The sequence below is a fragment of the Sturnira hondurensis genome, unplaced genomic scaffold (genome assembly GCF_014824575.4).
Source record: "Sturnira hondurensis isolate 20B ecotype Veracruz unplaced genomic scaffold, ASM1482457v3 Scaffold0014814, whole genome shotgun sequence".
Lineage (NCBI taxonomy): Eukaryota > Metazoa > Chordata > Mammalia > Chiroptera > Phyllostomidae > Sturnira > Sturnira hondurensis.
In genome coordinates, this window is record NW_028087445.1 from 90,881 (window position 1) to 101,777 (window position 10,897).

The following is a 10,897-nucleotide window of genomic DNA, read 5'->3' on the forward strand; positions in this document are numbered from 1 at the left end:
GTATAATGATTAAGGAAAGAAGCAGGTCATGACATAGCTAGATGACTTTTCAAAGGTTAGAATAATCTTTTATGTCATTTCACTTTAATTGAGATATATTCTGTACTAAAATGAATCCCAATCCATGCAGTTTACATAATAGCAATAGAATATTAAGCAAATATTATCTTTAATCACATTTCTTTTAAAAAGCTAATGTACTTTTAGTGTGTGGCTAGAAAGAAAATCTCAGCTACACAATGATTTTAAATATTGGCAGCTGAAATCTATAAATTACAATGTACTACAATTTTTATGAGATTGAAACATACATTACCTAAAGGTCATGGATACAAGCCTTCTCTTCCTTAGAAAAGCAGTCAACACTAAAGGCCAGTCTGCATTCCTCAAGGGTTGCATGGAACACAGAAAGCAAGTTTTAGAACCAAAGAAAGTGGAAGAAAACAGCAGGAAAGTAATAAGGGTCTGATGCTGAGGGAAGACTGAGAGTTAAGAAAAGTTGGTAGATTTGCAGCAGCTTGAAATGTTCTTTCTTAGGACCACAAGGAAACCTTTCCATGGTCCCACACACAAGATATTATGATGTGACAAGACTTACTCAGGTGAAATTAGACAGCTGCCCCCTGGGTTTTCAATATCCTTCTCCATCTGTCCTTCCAAAGAAAAAGTACAAATGTGTCTTCAGCAAAGCCAAAACAAAGGCCAGTGTCTAGAGTTTCTGTTTCATGGTAAAGCTCAGTCTTTGGATGCCACAGTCACCTGCCAAGGGGTCTCAGTCCCCATTCAGTTACTTTAGCACTGTTCCAGACTGCGCTGTTGTACCCAGCTTCCACCTGGAGTCTGCATTTGAAGTAAATCGGCTACTAGACCCTCACAGTCACTACAGAGAGAACAAGTGAGTGAATGGGGCAAATGAGTATATCTTGGGCCTGGAGACCAGGTCTTTTTTGAAATAACCGATCAACTTCCACTTAAAGAGATACACTTACACTTACATATTTTTTCAGATGTTTCAACAAACACTTTTACTTTGTGATTACATGGTTCTGGCCAAGTAACAACCAATGTGATACCCATTGTATCTTATATGGTAACACCCTACAGGGGGTGCTGGAGAATGAATACAATAATAAATATAAGGCACCCATGCAATCAATACTCAATGTACAGCAAATGATTAAAAGTGGCAACCAGGTTGATATCACTTTTTGTACTTAGGGGCTAAAGACTTCCCCACAACTAATTATTAAACATTTATACAGTTCTGTTGAATTGATTATTATTGCATTTACATAAGAAATACAACATGAAACAGAATTAAGTTACTTATTCCAAATTACACAGTAGTAAATTGTAAGTGAAAATAATCAACATTCAGCTTATTAGATTCCATGCTATTGTAAAACAAAAATTCTACATAGCCTGTGTTAGTTACCTATGAGTACTATAACAAATTACCAGAAACCTAGTAGCCTAAAGCAGTGCAAACATTTTACTACAAATTTAAAAATGCAGTATTGAGGTAAGAGTTAGGTGGTAAGTACACACCCAGGACACCATCACCACCATCAAGGACAGACATATTCATTTACTCTCAAAGTTAACTCTTGCCCCCTTGATTATTACTATTATTTTATGAGAATGTGTGTGGTAAAAACACATAATAAAAAATCTACTCTCTCAGCAAATTTTAAGTACACAATACAATATTGTTAGCTATAGGAACTATGTTGTACAGTAGGTCTCTACAACTTTCTTGTCAGGCACAACTGAAACTTTGTACCCTCTGAACATCACTACCCTGTTTCCACCTGCCTCCCTGAAAGCTTCCATTCTACTCTATGCTTCTATGAGTTGACAATTTTAGAGTTTACATACAAATGAGATCATACAATATTTTTCTTCCTGTATCTGGCATATTAATATGAGCATAATATCCTCCAGTCTATCCATTTTGCTCTAAAGGTCATACTTCTTTTTCTTAAATTCGAATAATATATTAGTTATGCATGTACCACGTTTTCTTTATCTTTCCATCCAGTGATGTGCTTTTAAGTTATTACTACATCTTGGCGAGTGTAACAAAACTGCATCAGCAAGGGAGTGCCGGTAGGTGTCATTCTGAGATCCTGATTTTAATTGTTTTCAGTAAATACCGAGATCTGATATTACTGGATCAGTTGGTAGTTCTATTTTTATTTTTTGAGGAACCTCTATAACATTTTCCATCATGACCGTGCCAATTTACTTCTCACAGGGTGCCAGAGTTCCCTTTTCCCCACTGCCTCACCAATACTTATCATTCGTTTTTTTTTTTCTTTTTTGCTTTTCTTTTCATTCTTTCTTATTTTCTCACTCCCTCCCTCCCTCCCTCCCTTCCTTCCTTCCTTCCTTCTTTCCTTCCTTCCTTCTTTCCTTCCTTCTTTCATTATTAGCCATCCTTATAGGAAATCTTACAACAGTAACTTTCATATGCCGGCCTTCCTCCCTTGGTGGTGTCACTGTCAAATATTTGTTAACTTTTTGATACACTAAAAGTCATACCACATGGTTATTTTTTTTGTTTTAAAATGTATAAATTTTTAAAGTTTTAAAACATAAGTAATTGAGATCTTTCATATTTGTCCCATATTTCCATTTTCTTTCTTTAATAGATATTCTTTATTATATTTTTTGTATTTCTGTTTCTAATGGAACATGACTCAGCCATAAAAAATATGTGGAATCTAGCCATTTGTAACAACATGGTTGGAACTAGAGAGTTTTATTCTGAGTGACATAAGACAGACAGAGGAGGGCAAATACCATATGATTTCACTTACATGTGGAATCTGAGAAACAAAATAAATGACAGAAACAGGCTCACAGGTACAGAGAATATTTTGAAGGTTACAAGATATGAGGGAAGTTGGGGAGACAGGTGAATAAGGTGAAGAGATTAAGAAGCAAAAATTTGCAGTTACAGAATAGTTATGTGTTGTAAAGTATGACATAGGAAATATAGTCAATAATACTATGCTATCAATGTATGGCTTGAGACGGGTACTAAATTTATCAGTTATCACTTAGTAAGTTATATAATGTTTAATCCCTTTGTTGTACACCACAAACTAACATCATATGTCTTCTGTAATTAAAAATTAAGAACAATTAAAATATCACACTTCTAAATAAAATGGATAAAAAACAAAAAAATTGAAACAGAAAAAGGCACCCCTTTCACTTTACTAGTCTTTTCTTTGGCTGTGCAGAAGCTTTTTATTTTGATAAGGTCCTATTTGTTTATTTTTTCCTGATGCAGACTCCGGCCCATGGGGTCCGTGTGTTGTGGCTGCAACGAACAAATTTGCGCAGACTACAGAAGTCCTGTGGAGGAAAAGGAACAGCATGGCTGCTCTCTAAGTGAGAGACAGGGCCCTGACCCCTGTCTGGACAGGCTTTTATTGTTTTTCTTGGTACATTACATCGAGGATGGTCCTCATTTACTATGTATAAGTTCACTGCAAGCAATTACCTTTTACAGATAACAAAGGAAAGAATATTGCTAATTACTTCAAAGGGAAAGTTGTTAGAGATCAATGGGAAAAGTGGTTGAACTCCATACTTGGGAGGTTTAGCACAGATTTTAGGAAGTTACTTTAGAGGTATGTAGTAAACATTTTCTGCCTCAATCCAGGGTAAGGGATTTTAGCAAAAGCAAGCCTCATAGCAGCCTAGGTACAATGCAGGCCCAATTCTCCACAGGAAAACCTATCTGTGCATGTGGGTGTTGTGTGCCTACCTCACTCCCCATCAGTTTTGTGATTCGGGGCCTTGGCTATATTCTCCATGCCATGTGGAATGTTTCCCTATACTTTTCTTTATGTCCCTTGCTCTAGAGGACATATCGGTGAAAATATTGCTGTGTGGAATGTCTGAGATTTTCCTGCCTATGTTCTCCTCTAGGACTTTTATGGTGTCATGATTTATATTTAAGTCTTTTTTCCACCTTAAATTTATTTTTGGCATGGCATAGTTGGTGATTGAGTTTGATTTTTTTGCCGGTAGCTGTTCAGATCTCCCAACACCATTTGTTGAAGGTGCTATTTTTACTCCATTTTATACTCCTGCCCCCTTTGTTGAATATTAATTGACCATAGAGACTTAGGTTAATTTCTGGGCTCTCTCTTCTGTTCCATTTGTCTATGTGTCTGTTCTTATGCCAATACCAGACTGTTTAGATTACTGTGGCCTTGTTGTATAGTTTGATATCAGGAACTGTGATTCCCTCCTACTTTGTTCTTCTTTCTCAAAATTGCTGAGGCTATTCAGGATCACTTATGGTTCAATAGAAATTTTTGAAATGTTTTTTCTATATCTGTGAACTCTGTCATTGCTATTTTTAATAGGGATTACATTGAATCTATAAATTATTTTGGGTAGTGTGGACATTTTGATGATGTTAATTTTTCCAGTCCACAAATATGGTATATGCTTTCATTTATTTGTGTTTTCCTTAATTTCTTCCTTCAGAGTTTAGTAGTTTACTGAGTATGAGTCTCTTGCGGCCTTGGTTAGGTTTATTCCTAGGAACTTTATTTTTCTTGTTGCTATAACAAATGGAATTTTTCCCCGAATTCTGTTTCTGATATTTTGTTGTTGGTGTACAGTAATGCCTTTGGTTTCTGAATATTGATTTTGTATCCTGCTGCTTTGCAAAATTCACTTATTTGGTTGAGTCTATTTTTTGGTAGTCTATAGGGTTTTTTGTATACACTATCAGGCCATCTGCAAACAATGAGAGTTTTACTTCCTCCTTTCTAATTTGGATGACTTTTATTTCTTTTTTTTCTCTGATTGCTGTGGCTAAGACTTCAAGTATATGTTGAATAGAAGTGGTAAAAGCAGACATTCTTGTCTTGTTACTGATTTTAGTGGGAAAGCTTTTAGTTTTTGCCCATTGAGTATGATGCTAGATGTAGGTTTATCATATATGCCCTTTATTCTATTGAGGAATACTCCCTCTGTTCCCACTTTGCTGAGTGTTTTTATCATAAAAAAATAGCACCTTCAAACATTTTGATAATGCTTTATTAAAAAGCATTATCAAATGCTTTTTCAACATCTATTGATATGATCATATGATTTTTGTCTTTCCTTTTGTTAATGTGTTGTGTCACATGTATTGATTTGTAAATATTGTACCATCCTTGCTCCCCTGAGATGAATCTCCCTTGATCATGGTGTTTGACCTTTTTATGTATTGCTGGATGTGGTTTGCCAATATTTTTAGGATTTTAGCATCTATGTTTATCAGTGATATTGGCCTGTAGTTTTCATTCTTTCTTGTGTCTTCATCTGGTTTGGGGATTAGGATGATGCTGGCCTCATAGGAGTGTTCCCTCTTCTTGGACTTTTTGGTATAGTCTAAGAAGGATAGGGATTAGCTCTTCCTAAAATTCTTTGTAAAATTCTCTTGTGAAACCATCCGGTCCAGGGATTTGGGGTATGGGAGGTTTTTTTATTGCTGCTTCGGTTTCATCAGCTGTTATTGTTCTCTTCAGGCTTGCTGCTTCTTCTTGATTCAGTTTTGAAAGATTATATTTTTGTAAAATTTTGTACATTTCACCCAAGTTTTCAAATTTCTTGGCATATAGTTGTTCATAGTAATTTTTTACAATCCTTTGTATACCTGTGCTATTAGTTGTAATTTCTCATCTTTTACCTGATTTTATTTATTTGTGTCCTCTCCCAATTTTTCCTGATGAATCTGGTAAAAGTCTTGCTGATTTTTTCCTTTCAAAGAACCAGCTCCTGGATTTCTTGGTCCTTTGAAAGATAAATACTACTCTTCAAGCATATGTCTGTGAGTTGCTTAGGGAAGGACATTATCAGTCTTTCAGAATTACTTAGTAATAATGCATATGGTTTGCATCAGGCTCAGTAGAATCCAGGAGTAGGGGACTGAAATGGGGGTGGTTTTCAATAATCATTAGGGCTGCACATGTGGATAAAATATGCCTGGAGGACTATTGTAAGGGACCCTCACAACAAGTGGTTTTTAAGCTTTCAGGAAGGAGGTGCTTTGCAGGCCCTCTGTTCGTGGTTTAAGACATGGGGATAAAGTTTATCCTTTGCTACCAAGCAGTGCAAAGACAAATAAGGTTGATCCTGAGTTCTCAGCACCTCTTTTAATGTATATCCCTGTCCTAATGTTGTTGTGCCTGGTTCTTGGTCCAAAATAAAGCTGTTCTGCCAGTGTAAATTGTTCCAACCCCTTGAATCCTTTCAGCAATCCAACACTTAAAGCCATGATTGTACAACTAACACAGGCTGCACAAAACTGTACCTTTGAACAATATACAGAGAAGAGAAGGAAAAGGGAACTAAGCTGCAAGTTTTCTCCCATCTCATGTTTCTTATTTTTCATATTCCACCCCAACAAGACTAAATCCATAGAGCTTGCAATAGTATTACCCAGCCACTCCACAGCGACTGAGGAAACCAGACCCCATGCCTTATTATTAAAAGGCATCCAAGTCCAAAGGCAAAGCAATTATGCTGCATTGGTGAGGTTCCTCCATAGGGAAGAAAAAGCAGGTGAGCTAGACCCTGGAGAAAAAACACATGATTTTAAATTTGATAGACTTTGGTGGCTCTGTCCTACAGAGCCCTCCTGGCTGCTAAGGATAAGAATAAATCTACCAAGACATGATCTGCTTGGGGAGGAAAGGTGGCCAAACTCTCAGCGAAGGGCCTTGAGCCTGTTCCTCAATGGGCTTTTATTGAGTTTAATTTGCATGGAAATACAGGGCGTATACATAAAGTTCATCAGTCATTGTCAGGCAGTAATGATCAATCAAAAGATAACACTCAAACAAATATGAGGGCTTATTCTGAGTCAGGGTCAGATAGATGGAGTGAAGGCAAAGAGCCATAAAATGCTGGGAAACAAACTCATTTTATGCTTGGGCCCATATCATTTAAATTGAAGATATTCTTAGCAAGTCAAATTTCACGAGATTTTAGGCATTTTTTCTTAGGCCTGATTGCCCTTGGAAACCACCCATTCCAGCACAGTGCCACACCTGGCTCCCGAATTGTTTCAGACTTAAAAGCAGGTAGGGAATGCAGGCAGCCAAGAAATTAGGAGACTTTTTACAGATAGACTGAAGACTCGGGCTCTGAAAAAGCCAAAGGGTGAGGGTCCATCAACCCTTTTCTATAGTCCCCTAAGTCCTTCCCTGATGGCCCATGTTCAATCTTGTTGGTCTTACGTGGTCCCTCCCTTGAGGAATCTTACCCACCATTGGCTAACTAGTCATCTGCCTGGGAACAAAGAGGGTGAAGTAAAGGGGGCAAAGGCTGCACCCCTGCTGGGAGGATAAGCTTTTTCTCCTTTGTGGTTTATGGTCCCAAGTCTTTTTACTCTGCCTTAGCCATGTGGAGTTACAGCTTCTTAAACCAGGCAGGGTGGTTCCCAACAATATACATTAAAATGTTTAAAGCCACAAACATGCACTTAGTAAAACTCATATATCAAAATGAATCATTACAAAACATCCATCATCCAGGTTAATGGAAAATAATATCACTAGTACCTGAAGGACCCCTGATGTTCCCTATCAAGATCCATCTCCCCTCAGATAAATACTAGTCAAGCTTATTTCACCAGAAATTAATTTTTATAGATTCTAAGAGAATCTACTCATTGGGTTTTAAGCATTGTTCTATTTTGTGTCTGGTTACTGTTATTCAATAGTATTTATATGGAATCATGCAAGTCGGTTTTCATGGCAGTCAATCATTCACACCAACCATAATATAATATTCTATTCCATTCTATATCACAATTTATTTATACAAAACACTGTTGATTCACATTGGTGTTGGTTTAGTTTAATAATCTTCAGAATAATTCCACTAATAACATTGGGTATATCTGTATAGTGCATACACATTTCTCTTTGCTACATACTTGAGTAAAACCCTGAGTCATGACATATGCAAATGTTTATCTTTGACAGAGATGGGCAATGATTTCCCAGGTGCTTGTGCCAGTTTGCATTGCTTAGCATTCCTTTTGCTTGTTTTTGCAAACACTTGGTATGACATATTGTTTCAACATTAGTCATTCTGATGGTTCTTTTATGATATTATATGTCAGCTTTCAATTGTATTATTCTGAGGACTAATGTTGTTGAGTAATTTTCACATGATTATTGGCCATTAAGATATCCTCCTTTAGTGAAATGCCCATTCAGGACCATTGCCTACATATTATTTTATCAGTTGCCTTTGTCACTGAAGTATGCTCAATTAAATTTAAGGAAGTGAGAGACTGGATCCAGATGAAGAGTTATGCTTGGCCAGGCAAGGTTTGAGATATTCAGTAGATACCTAAGTGTGAAGGCTAAAAAGGCAAGTGAAATGTATATATTTGGAGGATGAGGCTAGAAATAAGTTTGAAGATACACATTTAGATGCTCACAGACTGTGGATGGACTTAAAACCATTGAATAAATTAATAACAGACTAAGGCTGACTCCTAGGGTACTACAACTCTGAAAGTCTTAGAAAAAGGAATATCAGAAGGAGACTTGCAAAGAAGTCACTAGTTGGTTAAGAGAGAAACCAAGGGCATAACAGGTTTAGGGTTTCCAATGATGAGGCATATGTTTCAAACTGGAAGGTTGATCAGCTTTCCCAAATAGCACTGAGAGGAAGGGTAACATGAACACAATATAGCAAGGTGAAACTTGTTGGTGATCTTGAAAAAAGTGTTTATTTATTCAAGGAACAAAAGTAGAAACAAAAGTTTCATGGAGGCAGGTTGATGAAAGAATAACACATGAAATAATTTAACAGATGTAAGGATACTTTCATGATGATTGCCATAGATTACCCTGAAGAACAGGGAAGGATTTGGAGTCTACTGTTAAAGATGCATTTTTTTTCATGACAGATGGAAGATATGATAGCATAAGCTAGAGATGAATCATTATGCAAACTCAGGTGGATCAACTTCAATGCATCAGAGCTTCCTGTTAGCCTTTGGTTTGGGGGCATTCCTGGCTACAGGCAAGGATACCAGCTCCTTCTGACTGTGGTACTGGCTCTTGCTGCTCTGATAGAAGTTGTCAGTGATATGGAGCAATGGATCACTTACCATGCTCTGTGCACTGCATGAACCACATTAAAACTTCAATAAAACCCTGTGCCTTGGCTGTCATATAGATGCACACATCGAAGCCCCCCAAATCAAATAACTTTTAAAGCACATCTTAGCTATTATGATACAGAGCTATGAATCACATTTCACAATTGAAACATTTTTTTTGCAGGGTGACCATAAAACCTGACATCTGATGCTGGGTACTTTCGAAGGTGAAATGGTTTAACTGGAACTGTAAGTGTAAACCAAAACATTCTAGAGAAAAAAACAGCATATAACATTTTTTTCTCCCCACTCATTGATATCTTTTAATATTCACTTCAGAGCATCCCACTTTATTTCAATTCTCCCATGAATATTTTTAAGCATTTATTTATTTATATTTTGCCCTCACCATTTATCCCCCCTACATTTTTTTCCATCTATAACCATGCCCGTCTCCCCATCATTCACCGCACTGTTGTCTCTGCTTTTCCACAGCTACTTTTAACAACAGTAATAATCTAAAGTTAACATTAAAGAGCCCAATTGGGTTTGAGAAATTGTAATAAGCACAGGGAAATATAAACATGCATAAAGGATTAATTTATTGAAATGCCTGGCTAGGAAATGGTGATCACAAGTACATACAATTCAAGAAACTATTTTTAGACATACTTTTCATATGGTAATGAAACTTCCAACTCAAAAGTGACATTCTGTGGTACATTTTTAATTAAAATTCAGAAAATATAGGTTAAGAGTCAAATACAAATTCAGATGAATGTTATGTAATACAATAAAGTAAATAAAGAAATACTTTTCATTCTATTCATGTAGAATCATTAAGAATTGTTAATTTTTTGATGAGTTGATACAAACACTGACAAAACATCACATTTTAGTCCCAGTCCATTCTAGAGAATAGAGAACAAATATAAAATGTGTTGTTCTATTATGTAACCATACATCTCTTTACATTTGTAATTTTTGTTTAACCCTTTAGAAACATTTTATTACTACTGACTTGTACCCCATCTTGCATATAAAAGTCTCCAAAGACCAAATAGCCTCTCACTTGGAATCGTTTTAATGAAATATCTAGTCTAACACAATCACTAAAAAGTTTCTATCTTAAGAATCCCAAAGCTATATTCTCTACCCGTTCTAATCCTCACAGTGTGAGCAATTGATTTTATTTTGACCCATAAATTAAAAGACAACATGTACATTTTAAATGAAATGAAAACAATAAAATTTTATGGGACTTAAGGTAGAGAAATGAGAATACAAGTTAATTTTTTTAAAAGCTCAAACATATTGACATAAAACTAGAAGAAAACACTTTCAGTATTTTTGCCCTAAAAATGATGATAATCAATCTTAAGGACACAGGCACTTAAAAGCAAACCACAAATGTGTCAATAACACTGTTAGAATTAAATTTTTTTTAAATACAAGCACATAATTTCAGGTGAGTCTGTAATAGTCAACTAACCAGATGTCCCTGACACATTGATTATTAATAAATAAGTACATATTTATTGAACTTATTTAGTCATGGAATGTCTCACTACTTGAGCTTATTTCAGGTCAAAGAAATGTAAAAATGTATTAATTATAAACATAATTAGTCTAATCTTCAAATTCCCAAAGCTTACCAAAACCGAGGTACAAACAACTTTGAAATCCTCTTAATCCTTAAAAAAATAAATAGATAGGTAATAGATAAATAAATAAATAAATAAAACAATTAACTTTTTG